Here is a 14,933-nt window from a genome sequence, read left to right as displayed (position 1 = left end):
ACATGAATTAAATATCTGATCCATCCAACAAGGGATTTCATTTTTGACAATGAAAAGCTGTTGGTTATTTTTCAGGCCTATGCCTCCACCAATGACTTTTCTTCATTTTCATTTCTATCTGGACCACATTCTTAATGTCATTGACTTGGGTAAACTGAGCTGACTGCTATATATTGATACGTTAATCACTGAGCAACCTCCAACATCATTCTAATGCAACCAGTCTTAGAACATTTTGTTTTTGTAGGTGACAACTTCGTATTTATTTCCTTCTCTTCTTTTATGATGGCTGTGATGAAGTAATTTATATGTACCTTGTAGAACTTTGGGATTTTGCTTTCTGGGTGGGGTTTTGGTAGGATCACCATCCTGAGAGCAACTGGAACTAATTTGAAAGTTCAAAGTGAATTTATTATCAATGTCTGCATATGTCAACATATACAACCCTGGAATTGGTTTTCTTTCAGGCATTCATAGTAGAACAAAGAAATACAATAGAATCAATGAACAATTGCACACAAAGACTGACAAGCAAACAATGTAGAAAAGAAGACAATCTGTGCAAATACAAAGAAACAATTCCATCTCAAATCTTCTTTACCACCAAAAACGCAAACTTTCCCTTGTACAGACAACAGTGCCCAAGAGGCAATCCCAAGTGCAAAGAGTACCAAATATCTGAGATGTAAAATTGCAAATTAATCCAAATTTGATGGACTAGGTTAAAACATTTATCTTATAAACTGGAATCAAAATTGCAAAAAAAAGAAAATTGTATTCTCCTCCATTATTATGCACCAAAAGCTTCAAAATATATTAGGAATAGTTTGTTCTACATTACTTTATACAGTATATAATATTGGCAGTATGTCCTAAGTAGTAAGAGTATATCAGGATTTTACACTCAGTGACAATTTAGATTTGGTACACCTGTACACCTGCTTGTTAATGCAAATATTTAATCAGCCAATCGTGTGGCAGCAACTCTATGCATTATAAACATGCAGACATGGTCAAGAAAGTTCAGAAGTTGTTCAGACCAAACATCAGAATGGAGAAGAAAGGTAATCTAAATGCCTTTGACCATGGAATGATTGTTGGTGCCAGATGGGGTGGTTTGAGTATCTCAGAAGCTACTGATCTCCTGGGATTTCCATGCACAACATTCTCAAGAGTTGACAGGGAATGGTGCAAAGAAACAAAGAAGAAACATCCAGTGAGCAGCAGTTCTGTGGGCAAAAAAAAGCCTTATTAATGAGAGAGGTTAGCGGAGAATGGCCAGAATGGTTCAAGTTGGCAGGAAGGCAGCAGTAACTCAAATAACCATGCATCAGAACAATGATGTGCAGAAGATTCTCTCCAAATACACAACATGTTGAACTTTGAAGTGGGTGGGCTAGAGCAGCAGAAGACCACATTGGTTTCTACTCCTGTACTGAATAAAGTGGCCACTCGGGTCTGTTTTTCCTTAATTCATACAGATATGTTTATGTGTACATTGTAACCATCTGTTATACATAGTTAAACTGTTAAGCGTAACCTACACGGACCAATATGGCGTAGCACTAGATCAACAGCACAAAATAAAAACAAAAAACAGTGTAAATGATCAAAAATAATGCCTGTAACCCAGCATCTAGAAACTAATAAGAGTTGTAAATTAAGAAAGATGACAACAAGTCTAACAATCACAGACCAAATCAATGTAACCTTGATGAACAGAAAGACAATGAATAAGACTCGGAATGTCTCATTTGTTAACATCTTATTTTGTTGAAAGCCTAAGGCAATTTGAAACAATTAATACAATTGAAATCATTGTATTTCAGAAAGCTATTTAAATACTTCAATCACTTTTTTTTTGCATTTACTCTCTGTGTAGATCATAAAATGAATACACCATTTGACGACTCTGTCTGGAACAGTTTGTCAGATGACCTACCCCTAACATGCCAATTTGTTCAATGCTTTTCACACGTGTTAGAAATGTGATGAAATATGCCCAGAAAGGAAATTATCATTGTGGAAATGATACCTTGGCAAATAAGGCCCCCGAGTTACAGAATTTTGAAATTTGAAATAAATCCTAATTTTGCAAGACAGTTACAAAAGAATAACATCAACACTCTTGATGCAACCGTATTGGCGCTAATGCAACATTCATTTTTACAGAGGTCAAGATTAAAGGCATGACCTGCAGTGAAGCATTGCTGTACAGAAACGAATGTAAGAGAGCAAGAGCTAACTCAGCATTTATTAGGCAATGCTGAACTTTGTTTTTGACCGTCTGAAGATTGGAGCTAAAAGCAAAAGGTAAAGAATTCCGCACTTTGAAGGAAATGATGAGTTGGAGGACTCAATTTCAATCCTATAGGGAGGTTGATCTGTGTGTAGATCAAAACTTTTAACAGTTTAGGAAAATGAAGGTTGAAAAGTTCAGAGGAGCCGTAACTTAAGACTGTCTCACTAGGCAACTGGATAAAAAAAAAGAATAGTTACTGCATTGAAAGAGCAGATGGATGGAAAATGATTTTAACGGAATGATATTGGAAAGAATATCAGAACTAGGCTCTGATACTCTTGGTTATAGGATTACTGTGTGTATTCCCATAACCAAAATGTGCAGTGCAAAAACCTGTCAAAGAAAAGATTATTTTACCAACAGAAGAGGATAACGATAATGATAAAGAAAAGCATGTAACACTTCAGTCTATCATTAAAAAATTCTTTGAAAACATCCCAGCTATTACATCTATCAGAGTGAACATTGCATTCACAGCCTCTGCACAAACAATGTTTTGTGTTTTTTCTCCTTACTCAAAATTACGAAACATCATGTATGAATAATCTTACTTTAAAGTGCGTTCCAAATTTCAGTTAAGTGTTTTGTCTGCAAACTTAACTATTTGGATAGATACGGTACAGACTGTCAGTTTAATTTCACTTGCAGGTACACCTAATATTATCAGAAGGCTTTCATTCATATTTTCAAATGTTAACCAGCAAAATTCTAATTAAACCATGAACAAACATGAATGTGAAGGAAATGGGCCAATATGGATATTATGTAGGCAGAAGGGATTAGTTTAGTTGGCCATTTGATTACTAATTTATTTGGTTTGACACAACATTGTGGGCCGAAGAGCCTATTCCTGTGCTGTGCTATGTTCCAAACTACAAGAAGTCTGGGGTAAAAAAATTGAAGCATCACTTTTAAATTTATTAAATGAAGTAAAATTAAGTAAAAATCAGAGGAAATGATGAATCACCAGATTGTCTCCAATTTTTCCTATTTATAAGTAACAAAACGGCTGCTAAGCTTGTTCACAAACAGGAGAAAATCTGCAGATGCTGTAAATCCAAGCAACACACACAAAACGCTGGAGGAACTCAGCAGTCCAGGCAGCATCTGTGGAAAAATAAACAGTCGACGTTTTGGGCCGAAACCCTTCAGCAGAACTAAGCGTGTTCATTCACTTCAAAACAATTAACTCTTGTATATATCTCTTGTTCTTTCTCTGTGGGGCATCAGATTGTCTCCAGTTTTCACGGCAGTGTAGCAGTCCGGAATTTGGAGTTCTTTAAGGAGTCTCTGTACCTCCTCCCTGGGGAATGCCTGGGTTTTCTCTGTGTACTCAGTTCCCTCCCACAGTTCAAAGGTAGGTTAATAGGACTTTGCAAATTATCCTATGATCAGGTTAGGGTTAATCAGGGTTTCAGGGTTGCTGGGGCCGGAAGGGCCTACTCCACACTGTATCGATAAAGAAATAAATAAAATGAAAAATAAACAAGTCAGGAAAACTGTCTCCAATTGCACTGCAATAACTAAATCAGCAGCCCTTTTTCAAAAATAACAACATGAAGAATTTTACTTCAAAAATTTACCTGGAAACAGCAAAGAATCAGTGAGGAAAGGGATTGTTCTTCATGAACCAGCACCAACCTGATGGCCCAAAATGATCTCGCTCCGTAACAATTCCATAAATCAACAGACTTACATCTCATTACATTACAAAAATAAGGATTTATTAAGAGGTCCAACTACAGTCAATGCAGTTAGCCAATAAAGGAATAGTAAATTTGTGTACATTGATTTTAACTTCAATACAAAAATAAAACTCTTTTTCCAATGGCCTACAGTTGATAGCTTAGCACTCAACTGCGAAAAGTAATGGATGGGGTATATATAAACTGAGGTAGTTCTGCTGTACATTGTTTATGTGGCAAAAGTATCCTAAAATACTTTCTCAAAGCAGTAACAAGGAAGGAAGTCACATCTAACATCAGAAAAACTGAACAATAAAAGTCAATACTATTAATGGGAACAAAGTTGACAATTCTTCCCATTGTTTCTAAGGTCACAAAGAATAAACTAAATGCTATTATTTTGTAATAGCACAGATTTCATCAATCCATCATTTTGTAAAGAGCTTATTTGCAAGATAAAACAAGCACATAAACAAAATCCATCAATGCCTCTGACTTCATTGTGGTTGCACTATAAAGTGAAACACCTGCAGTTTTCTAAGCTCTTCTCGGTCCGTTCCCATGATGCATTTTGTGTCTGATCACAGCACGAAGGTCAAACTCCACATCTGGAAGCCTTCTCATCATCTCCTTCTGTGGAAGCACTCAAATGTAGGCTGTCAGTTACACCTGTTCTGACAGGTTTAACCTGCCTGACCCAAAGATACCCTCAGGGACATTAATTATAGAAAAGCATGGGATGTTGGAGAAAGAGAGCCAGACTGGATGTTGTTACAGTCCTTGTCACCTACTAATCATGTCTTATGACATGGGGCTTTGGATGGTCAGATGCCCATTAATCATCTGGCCTTAAACTTAAACTCTTTATGAAAGATTAAAGCCTCAGACCACTTCTGTCCACTCCACCTGGCATTTGGATTCTCGTAAGTTCTCTGCACTATAATTTAGTCCCCTGGAGACCCGTAAAACCTATTCATTTACAATGGCCTTGATTTTGAATAGTTTGCTGCACTCAGGGCACTTTGAAGCTCTACAAATAAAATTTTTCAAGGTCTTCAAAGAAAGTGACTGATGGAGTTGTTCGCGTTTGGTAACTGGATTTGAAAGCAAACTGTTTAGTTTTATTCTGCAGAGCAATTATGGAAAACAAATTTAATATTTACACTTAAAACCATGAAACGCAAATATTTCATCGGCAAGAAAATCATCTGTCATCCTGTCAGGCAAGAGCTGAGGCTTTCAGTAGTCGAGTCCAGACTGGTATCCGCTAGAACTTGACCTGTTACATGAGACCAAACAAGTTAAAACAGTGGCTAAAAATCTTGCCAATAACTTGTTACCAGGTTACCAAACAATAAGTTCTTGTTAACTGCGTCAGAACCGAGCCACAACAATGTCTGTGGCTGTACACAAAGACCAGCGCAGGGCTACTTTTACTGTTGGCTGTATTTATTTCTATTCACAGATACTCTGTTGTTGGCCTGGACTGACAGTAGGTGGAAATGCTATCTTTCATTACACAAAGTATAAATAGTGTAATCTATCAACACTGTCAATCAAGATGATTGATTACATGCTGTCATGAACGAGAGTGACATATTAGAAAAGTTTTGTTAACAATGCCTATTGCTAGTCCTCCTGCCACAGAAGCTGGTGATTAATGTGTTGTCAGCCTGTAATCCTACACCTCTGGCTAATGAGGCAGGAATTTATCATCTTTACAGAGTGGCAGATGTCAGAAGGAAAGGAATCCAAGTGTTGGAAACAATATACTTTTTCTTACCATGTCTGACAAGTCTGACAGGCCCAAACCACAAAGAACCTTTGTGTAAGCACATACTCAATGAGGGACTTTCAGCTTTGTCATTTTTTTTGTAGTCTACCGCAAACCAACAACTATTCCTCAAACAACACATAATAAGGAAGCACTATGAACTGTGAACTCCCTTCTCCCAAATTCAGAAGGGAAGAAAGGGGGAAAAAAAAATTACACAAAGCCACTTAGAAAGAATCATATGACCTGGATCTGTCAAGCAAGCAAATATCTTCAAAAGGTTTGGGGTGTAACAGCAATTGCTAAAAGCAGGAGCCGAGAGGCAATGGATGCAGATGTTGCTCCCTGTCAACAGTGCTCTGGGGCAAAATGTGCCACAAACATTAACAAAGCAATTTAATATGAGCAGTGCTGGCATTCCAGAGTTAAAGGTTCCTGTTTATGAGCAGCTGGAACTTTCCAGATCGTGAACGCTGAGAGATGGAGTTACAGTGTGGGCTTGAGGGCTAAAGCAGGCGCAGTGAGTAATGAAGTGTGAAGTGCTCGCGCAACGCTCCCCCTGTTGCCAACAGTCACATGATATTTCACAGGGACCGGATCTCCACGTCAAAAATAAAACTAGCGCAACTGCAAAAATTTCAGATGTACAGTATCGGCAGTCCCTCCACGCCTTGCGAGAAGACGATCAACCAGAATATAAATCAGATTTAATATCACTGGCCTAAATCAAGAAATCTGTCGTTTTGTAGCAGCAGTACAGTGTAATAAAAAACTACAAATTACAATAAGAAAATACCATGTATATTTTTTTAAATAAATTAAATAAGTAGAGCAAACAGAGAGCAAAAAGGAAAAATAGATATTGAGGCAGTTTACATGGGTTCATTGTCCAGTACCTCCTCCTTGATGGTAGCATTGAGAAAAGGGCATGTTCAGGGTGATGGAAGTCCTTAATGATGGATGCAGCCTTTTTGAGGCCCGGATTTTGAAGATGTCCTCACTGCTGGGGAGGCTGGTGCCCATGATGGAGCTGGCTGAGCTTGCAACTTCCTGCCGCTTTTTCTGATCCTGTACCTTGGCCCCTCCGCACCACATGGTGATGCAAACAGTTAGAATGCTCTGCACGGTACATCTGTAGAAATTTGCTAGAATCTTTGGCATTCTAATTTAGATTAATGGCTGTTTGAAAGGATTCCTTATATGACCATTGCAGATTGGTGTAGCTCTTCAGAAACAAAGGCAATGGATAAGAATAATTTCAATAGAAGAGATAATTGCTGATTTGGACTATCATTTGGATGTCACGAATTTACACTTTCTGTCTATGTTGACTATCTTGGATATGGCCCAGTTGAAAATTAAAGAGAAACATAAGAGACTGCCCTTCAAGAGGGCCACAACCTTGTCATTGGAGATGGAGACTTGCATGCCTTAATGACCCAGAGAACTATGCTAGCTGGAGTCAGGGCTTTATGCTTTGGCTCATGGTAGGGTCACCCATGCCAAACAGGTCAAAGGATAGAGGCCAGACTGAAAGTGGTCCACCAGTCCTCCAGCTCAGGACAACTTGACTGGTCAAACAAAATAGTTATAGAAACAGGAATGAAGAATCCTTCTACATCTTTGTGCAACAGTATTCCTGGGCCTCCACCCAGGGCTTGCTTGACTGACAGTAAACTGAGAGGAAGCTACTGAAGCGATGAAGGTAGCCTGAACAATGGCAGAGATGGAGGACCTTCTTTGCTGCCCTAAACACCAGCCATAGGCATAAGAGACTGCAGATGCTATAAATCTGGAGTATCACACAAACAGCAGAGGAACAAGTTCTTCGGCCTATGATGATGTACTATACCGAATAAATCAGTAATTAAAAGACTAAGCTAAGTCCTTTCCACCAGAACAGTATGCCCATTGCTCCATTCTGTGTGTATTCATGTTCCTTTCTAATGACTTCTTAAATGTCTCCATCATACTTGCTTACAGCTCTGCCCCACAGTATATTCCAGGTACCCACCGCCTTGTGTTTTTAAAAAAAAATTGCCCCTCACACCTCCTTTGAACCTACCCTCAAAGTATGCCCTGTGGTGTTAGACATTACACTTAAGATAGGGGTAGTGGCTGTCTGCTCTATCTGCACACATCATAACCTTCTATTAGGTTTCCCCTCAGCCTTTGCTTCTCCAGAGAAAACAATCCAAGTTTGTCCAATCTCTCCCCTCTAATCCAGGTGGTATCCTGGTAAACCTCTTCTTCATGTTTTCCAAAGCCTCTGCATCGTTCTTATAATGGGGAGTTGGGGGGCGGGGAACACAACAAGTATTGGGATTTTGACAGAAAGTCAAGCTGTTGGAGGATATTACATCAAATTGGCCGACTTCATTTTCATCCAGAGTATTCTGCAAACTAATCAGGACGGTGCCATTATAAAACACAATGGCTAGTACATTGAAAGGTCTTGCAGTAAATCATATGATCTGAGGATTTATTAATCAGTTCAGATGCATAAAATTCTAAATCTCTGGTGGATTACTGGCTGAAGATTCAGAAGTGCGTGTTCTCACAGAAATTAGTCAATATTCAGCTATTTTAACAGAATTGCAATATATGCAAGTCAAATTTGTAGAGGAAGTGGCAAAAAGCTGCTCAGTTTAATACTTAATTATTAAATGCATTAGCCTAACAAAGGCCAAATTAATAAATCATTGCCATCCTGTAATATACAAACAGTGCAGTGATTTAACATACCACCCAGTATATATAATAAATGATCACATTCCCAACCACCTTTACTTGAGAATGAGTCTGATAGTAGGACAAGCTCACAAGGTATATTACAAGAGTTAAGGTCAAGCTCTGGTAGACTCCAAGATGGAATAGAATTAGTTTGTGTATTACACAGTGAAGACTTTTTCAAGGTGAATTAATATGATCACATATCGTGGGATGCATTGAATATTTTAGTATGAGTCTCATTTCTGATCCTTGAAGCTGAATTTTAAGTTCTTGGGTGTTAATATATCTAAGGATCTAGCCTGATCTCAACATATTGTTGCAGTTATAGAGAAGGCAATACAGTGGCCATATTTCATTAGGAGTTTGAGGAGATTTGGTCACCTAAAACATTCACAAATATCTACAGACGTACCACGAGGAGCATTCTAACTGGATGCACTACCATCTGGTATGGGGGTGGGGGGGGTTGCAGCTACAGCACAGGATCAAAGTAAGCTACAGAGAGATGTAAAATTAGTCACCTTCATCATGGGCACTAACCCCCATAGTATACAAGACATCTTCAAGGAGCGCTGCCTCAGAAAGGCGGCATGCAACATCATGGATCTCCACCACCCAGGGCATGTTCTCTTTTCATTGTTTCCATCAGGAAGGAAGTACGGAAGCCTGAAGGTACAGATTTGGTGATTCTGGAACAGTTTCTTCCCCTCAGCCATCTGATTTCAAAATGGATATTGAATCCATGTAAACTAAAAACTCCCCCAGTACTTTTTTATTTCTGTTTTTGCACCACCTATTTAAATTAACCCCTATATATATATTTCATGACAAATGCCAGTGCTATTAAACCTGATTCTGATTCAAAGACACTAAAGGGATTAAGGGCTAATTCCTAGTTGAAAGATGAGTGTTGTCTCAGTATCTCATTATTTACTCTCAAAAAGACATGAGGCATAGGATCCAGGGTGACTTGGCGTGGCGGATTCAAATTTGTTTTTCCCCTGAAGGCAAAGTGTGGTAGCAGATGGAACATACTCTGCTGAGATGTTGGTGACTAGTGGTTTTCCATGAGGATCTGTTCTGGAACCCCTGCTCTTTGTGATATATATAGAAGATTTGGATAAGGAAGCAGAGGGGAGGGTTAGTAAGTCTGCAGATGACACAAAGGTTTAATGTGTTGTGGATATTGTGGAAGGCAGTGTTAGGATATAGATAGGATATAGCGTTGGCTGGAGAAATGGCAGAGGAGTTGTATCTGTAAAAGTGTGAAGAAATACATTTTGGAGGATTGAACTTGAAGGCACAGTACAACGTTAATGGTAAGATATCTAAATGTGTGGAGGAACTAATTGACTTGGGATCCAAGTCCAAGTATCCCAAGTTGCAGTGCCGGTTAGTCAGGAAACTAAGTACAAAGGCTGCAAGGTAATGTCACAAGTTTAAAACTCTGGATAGATCACACTTAGAGATTGTGTTTAGTTCTGGTTGCCTCCTTATACGAAGGATATGATAGCTTTAGGGAAGGTGCAGAGGAGATTTACCAAGATGCCACATGGATTAGAGAGCATGTCTTATGAAGAAAGGTAGACAAGCTAGGGCTTTCCACTTTGGACTGAAGAAGGATGAAAGATTAAAAGTGTACAAGATTATGACAGACAGAGAGTGAGTACTGAGCCAGCACCTTTTTTTTTCAGGGTGGTAATACCCAATACCAGAGGACATCTGTTTAAGGTGAGTGGAGGTGACAGAGGTATTTTTTCCCCCACAGAGAGCAGTGGATGCCTGGAACCCACTCTGGATAAAATAGTGCTGGTAGAGGCAGATACAACAAGGACACTTAAGAGACTCCTCGTTAAACAAATGGACGAAAGAAGAATGGATTGCGTAGGAGGGAGGGATTAGGCTAATTGAGAGAGGTTATTATATGGGTCAACACAACACAACATCATGGCTGAAGGGCCCACATTGTCCTGTACTGTTTCTATGTTTTCTGTTCAAATCTACTGGAAATAGGTGGGATATTAATATAATGGACAGAGCCAGCAGCGTCTTTACAGTTACGTTCTTTCCAACAAAACCCTGTTGCACTAGCTAAAATTTGCCACATGAAAAAAAAACTTCCTTTTGGCTGCCTCAAGTTCTTCTCCTCCACGTTATGTTTTTCACATCTGGTTCCAGCAACTTTTCTGTTGTTGGCAGTAGATATTTGGTAGTCTGCCAAGTAATCCCTGCAGGAGACTGGTGTCACCCCTTAGGCTGAGGCATTTCAGCAGGCTAGGTTACTCCATTGTGGATGGTCTGCAATGATTTCACTTCTTCGGCAGTTTCCTACCACACTCCCAGCAATACCGGGTGGAAAGTCAGGTGATATCTGATGATCAAACTGCCAGTCCTTCAAAAACCTATTCCATGTTGAATTGTTGTTCTTTTCTCTGTGCTCAGCATCTGAAGGACGCCAAACCTAGCAAACTTTCCTGCAAGTTTGTAAGTGATCATTGAAGAACAAATGTTTTCAAAGAGCATTATCAGCTCGACTCACATCTCTGCAGAGGTTCCCAATCTCCCTGTTCATCATACAATACCTTCATTCAATCTTCAGAGGCAATCAATGACTCTCATGTGCAAGGACTGACAGTATCTGATCACAAATGCTTAGGAATTTGGGAACAAGCACCTTTTTGCATCTAGAGAGCACAATACCTTGATCTCGATAAAGATGCACTACATGAAGTTCAGCTCTCACATGGAAGAATGGAATGCAATTATGTTTAACTTCAAACTGTATCTCTTTCTATCCTATCCAAATTACTCATTTCAGCTGCTACATTCTATTAGAATACAATATTAGAATATTAATATTAGAATATTGTAATATTAGAATGACCTTTGACAAAGTTCCACATAGAAGGTTAGTTAAGAAGGTTAGTTAAGAAGGTTCAATCATTAGGTATTAATGCTGGACTAATAAAATGGATTCAACAGTGGCTAGATGGGAGATGCCAGAGAGTAGTGGTGGATAATTGTTTATCGGGATGGAGGCTGGTGACTAGCGGGGTGCCTCAGGGATTTGTTTTGGGCCCCAATGTTGTTTGTAATAGACATAAATGATCTGGATGATGGGGTGGTAAATTGGATTAGTAAGTATGCAGATGATACTAAGGTAGGAGGTGTTGTGGAAAATGAGGTGGGTTTTCAAAGCTTGCAGGGAGATTTATGCTGGTTAGAAGAATGGGCTGAACGTTGGCAGATGGAGTTAAATGCTGAGAAGTGTGAGGTTCTACATTTTAGCAGGAATAATCCAAATAGAACATGCAGGGTAAATGGTAGGACATTGAGGAATGCAGTGGAACAGAGAGATCTAGGAATAACAGTGCATAGTTCCCTGAAGGTGGAGTCTCATGTAGATAGGATGGTGAAGAAGGCTTTTGGAATGCTGGCCTTTATAAATCAGAGCATTGAGTACAGAAGTTGGGATGTAATGTTAAAGTTCTACAAGGCATTGGTAAGGCCAAATTTGGAATATTGTGTACAGTTCTGGTCACCGAATTATAGGAAAGATATCAATAAATTAGAGAGTGCAGAGACAATTTACTAGGATGTTACCTGGGTTTCAGCACTTAAGTTACAGGGAAAGGTTGAACAAGTTAGGTCTCTATTCATTGGAGCATAGAAGGTTGAGGGGGGATTTGATCGAGGTATTTAAAATTTTGAGAGGGATAGATAGAGTTGACGTGAATAGGCTGTTTCCATTGAGAGTAGGGGAGATTCAAACGAGAGGACATGATTTGAGAGTTAGGGGGCAGAAGTTTAATGGAAACACGAGGGGGTATTTCTTTACTCAGAGAGTGATAGCTGTGTGGAATGAGCTTCCTGTAGAAGTAGTAGAGGCCAGTTCAGTTATGTCATTTAAGGTAAAATTGGATAGGTATATGGACAGGAAAGGAGTGGAGGGTTATGGGCTGAGTGCGGGTAGGTGGGATTAGGTGAGATTAAGAGTTCGGCACAGACTAGGAGGGCTGAGATGGCCTGTTTCCGTGCTGTGATTGTTATATGGTTAAATGGTTATCAGTTAAAAAAGATGAGGATTAGGACACTTAGGCTGTCAAAACTGTCTTACCATCGAAAATGGCAGTTCAATCTATCTCCACTTGCTTGCTAACTTCTCTTGGCTTTTGCCAGTTCCTCTCCAACCTTCTTTTACTGTTTACCTTTAAATTCCTCTCACTGATGGCCACAATCTCGCACATGCTCATATTCTATTTGCTAGGTTTTCACCCATTCATTCAACCTATTAATATCCAATTGCAGAGCCCTAATATCCTCATCAATGCTGTCCTTAACATTTTTACACTTTCTAATGTGAAGGGAAAGGAAGGACTGTTTCAAGAGATGCTTTCAGGAACAAAACAAGCCTTGATTTGGAGATGATCCCTGAACAGTGAGCAACTTTAGCAGACAAGATCTAGTTAGGGACAGTCCTGTGGAATGAATGCATGACCAAGACCGTTCTGCAGCCCAACTGCCAAAGTCTGCACTGAAAGGCTCCAGTAAGAACGATGGTTAAGGTACATAGGATTCCTTTTGGATTCAGATTCAGAATCAGAATCAGGTTTATTAACACCATCATGTGTTGTGAAAATGGTTAACTTAGCAGTAGCAGTTCAAAGCAATACGTAATATAGAAGAAAATAATAATAATAAGTAAATCAATTACAGTGTACGTATATTGAATAGTTTAAAAATCTTGCAAAAAACAGAAATAATATGTATTTAAAAAGTAAGTGTTCAAGGGTTCTATGCCCATTTAGGTATTGGATGGCAGAGGGGAAGAAGCTGTTCCTGAATTGCGAAGTGTGTGCCTTCAGGTTTCTCTACCTCCTACCTGATGGTAACAGTGAGAAAAGGGCATGCCCTGGGTGCTTTAGGTCCTTAATAATGGACGCTGCCTTTCTGAGGACCCACTCTTTGAAGATGTTCTGGGTACTTTGTAGGCTAGTAACCAAGATGGAGCTGACGAAATTTACAGTCCTCTGCAGTTTCTTTCCTGTGATGAAATTCCAACTATCACTCACTGGACAAGTGGTGAATGTGGCCTGGCCTTAATCTCAATGTTTGGAATGTCTTCTGAAGTATAGCTTCATTACAATTGTCAGGAAGTTCCTGACTGCATCTTTCCACTTTTGGTTTTTGTGCAGGTTCATGCTGTCATGATAGCACCATTGAACAATGCAACCAATGGTGATGTACTGTGGAGAGTTCACAAATCCACTTCTTTTACATTTTCTTCTTTCAAATATGATTTGAGTACTAAGCCGTGTGTGATTGGAACCTATGATTTACATTTTGATGGCGTGTTCTGGGACCGATCGTATGATCTGGCACTTTGGTGTCTCCAAGGGAGTTTGGTGAGGTTTGGAGTGGAGTGAGCGGTCAAAAGTTCTGGTAGCCTGGAAACAGGGCATGACCCCCATGATCAACGCCATTGCTTCTCTCTGAATGAAGTGCTGAGGAAGGTTAAGTCAATGAGGACATGAGCCAAGACTGCTTACTCTTTTCCATAGATGCTGCCTGGCCTGCTGAGTTCTCCAGCATTTTGCAGATGATGGCTGAGTGCTCGACGCCGTCTGCCTGCATTTGACTGGTCTTCCTCTCCTTCTCATTAGATGCCACTGGAGAAAAGTGCAGGGGCCTTGGAGACCACGCTGTCAGGGTTCATTGGCGAGCCTGTGGACCGGCTTGGGAGGGCTTTAATTTTCATGTTGCATGACTTTAAGGATTCTGGCTGCTCTTTTATTTGCTGTTTCTGAGTGGTTTGATCAGGGCGACCAATGTGGACTGGGGTTCTTATGCGAAGAAAGGCCCTGCAGCCTGCATTGGCTAACAGTGTAGCACTGAACTGAACTAAACTGAATACTACTGGTTTGATGTCAGATATTCCGTGTTGCTCCCTCACATTTTGCCGCTTGCACAATTTGTTCTTTTTTCTGCGCGTTGGGTGTTTGATTTTTTTTGAATGGGTTCCAAGGTGTTTCTTTGCTTCATGGCAGCTTGTGGGAGGATGATTCTCAGAACTGCATTCTGTGTACATTCTTTGATAATAAATGTCCTGTGAACCTTTGGTTGGTTGCTGCAAAAGCATTGACATGCAGTTCAAGAGAGGATATGGTGGTCATCAAGGTAGTGAGTCAAGAGCAATGAGTAAAAGTGTTTCTGGATTGCAATCAGAACCTCAATGTTCCTTAACATCCCCGTTTGTACAGTAACTTTCACTTTCTTGGGTCATGGAGCTGGTACCTGGTGAAGGGTCTCAGAAACATCCTCTCCATAGATGCTGCCTGATCTGCTGAGTTCTTCCAATATCTTGTGTGTGTTACTCTGGATTTCCAGAATCTACAGAATCTCTTGTGTTACTGTCTATATCTTCACTTTAAACCAAACA

At 39.8% G+C, this 14,933-nt stretch overlaps 1 protein-coding gene across 4 annotated transcripts in view; it reads right to left on the bottom strand.

Moving 5' to 3' along the window:
* The window catches only part of lrmda (leucine rich melanocyte differentiation associated), a 1,063,446-nt gene that overhangs the window by 317,242 nt on the left and 731,271 nt on the right, over positions 1-14,933 (bottom strand). The window lies entirely within an intron of this gene.

Source organism: Hypanus sabinus, chromosome 21 (genome assembly GCF_030144855.1).
Source record: "Hypanus sabinus isolate sHypSab1 chromosome 21, sHypSab1.hap1, whole genome shotgun sequence".
In the NCBI taxonomy this organism is placed as follows: Eukaryota; Metazoa; Chordata; class Chondrichthyes; order Myliobatiformes; family Dasyatidae; genus Hypanus; species Hypanus sabinus.
This window is presented reverse-complemented; position numbering and strand designations above follow the sequence as displayed.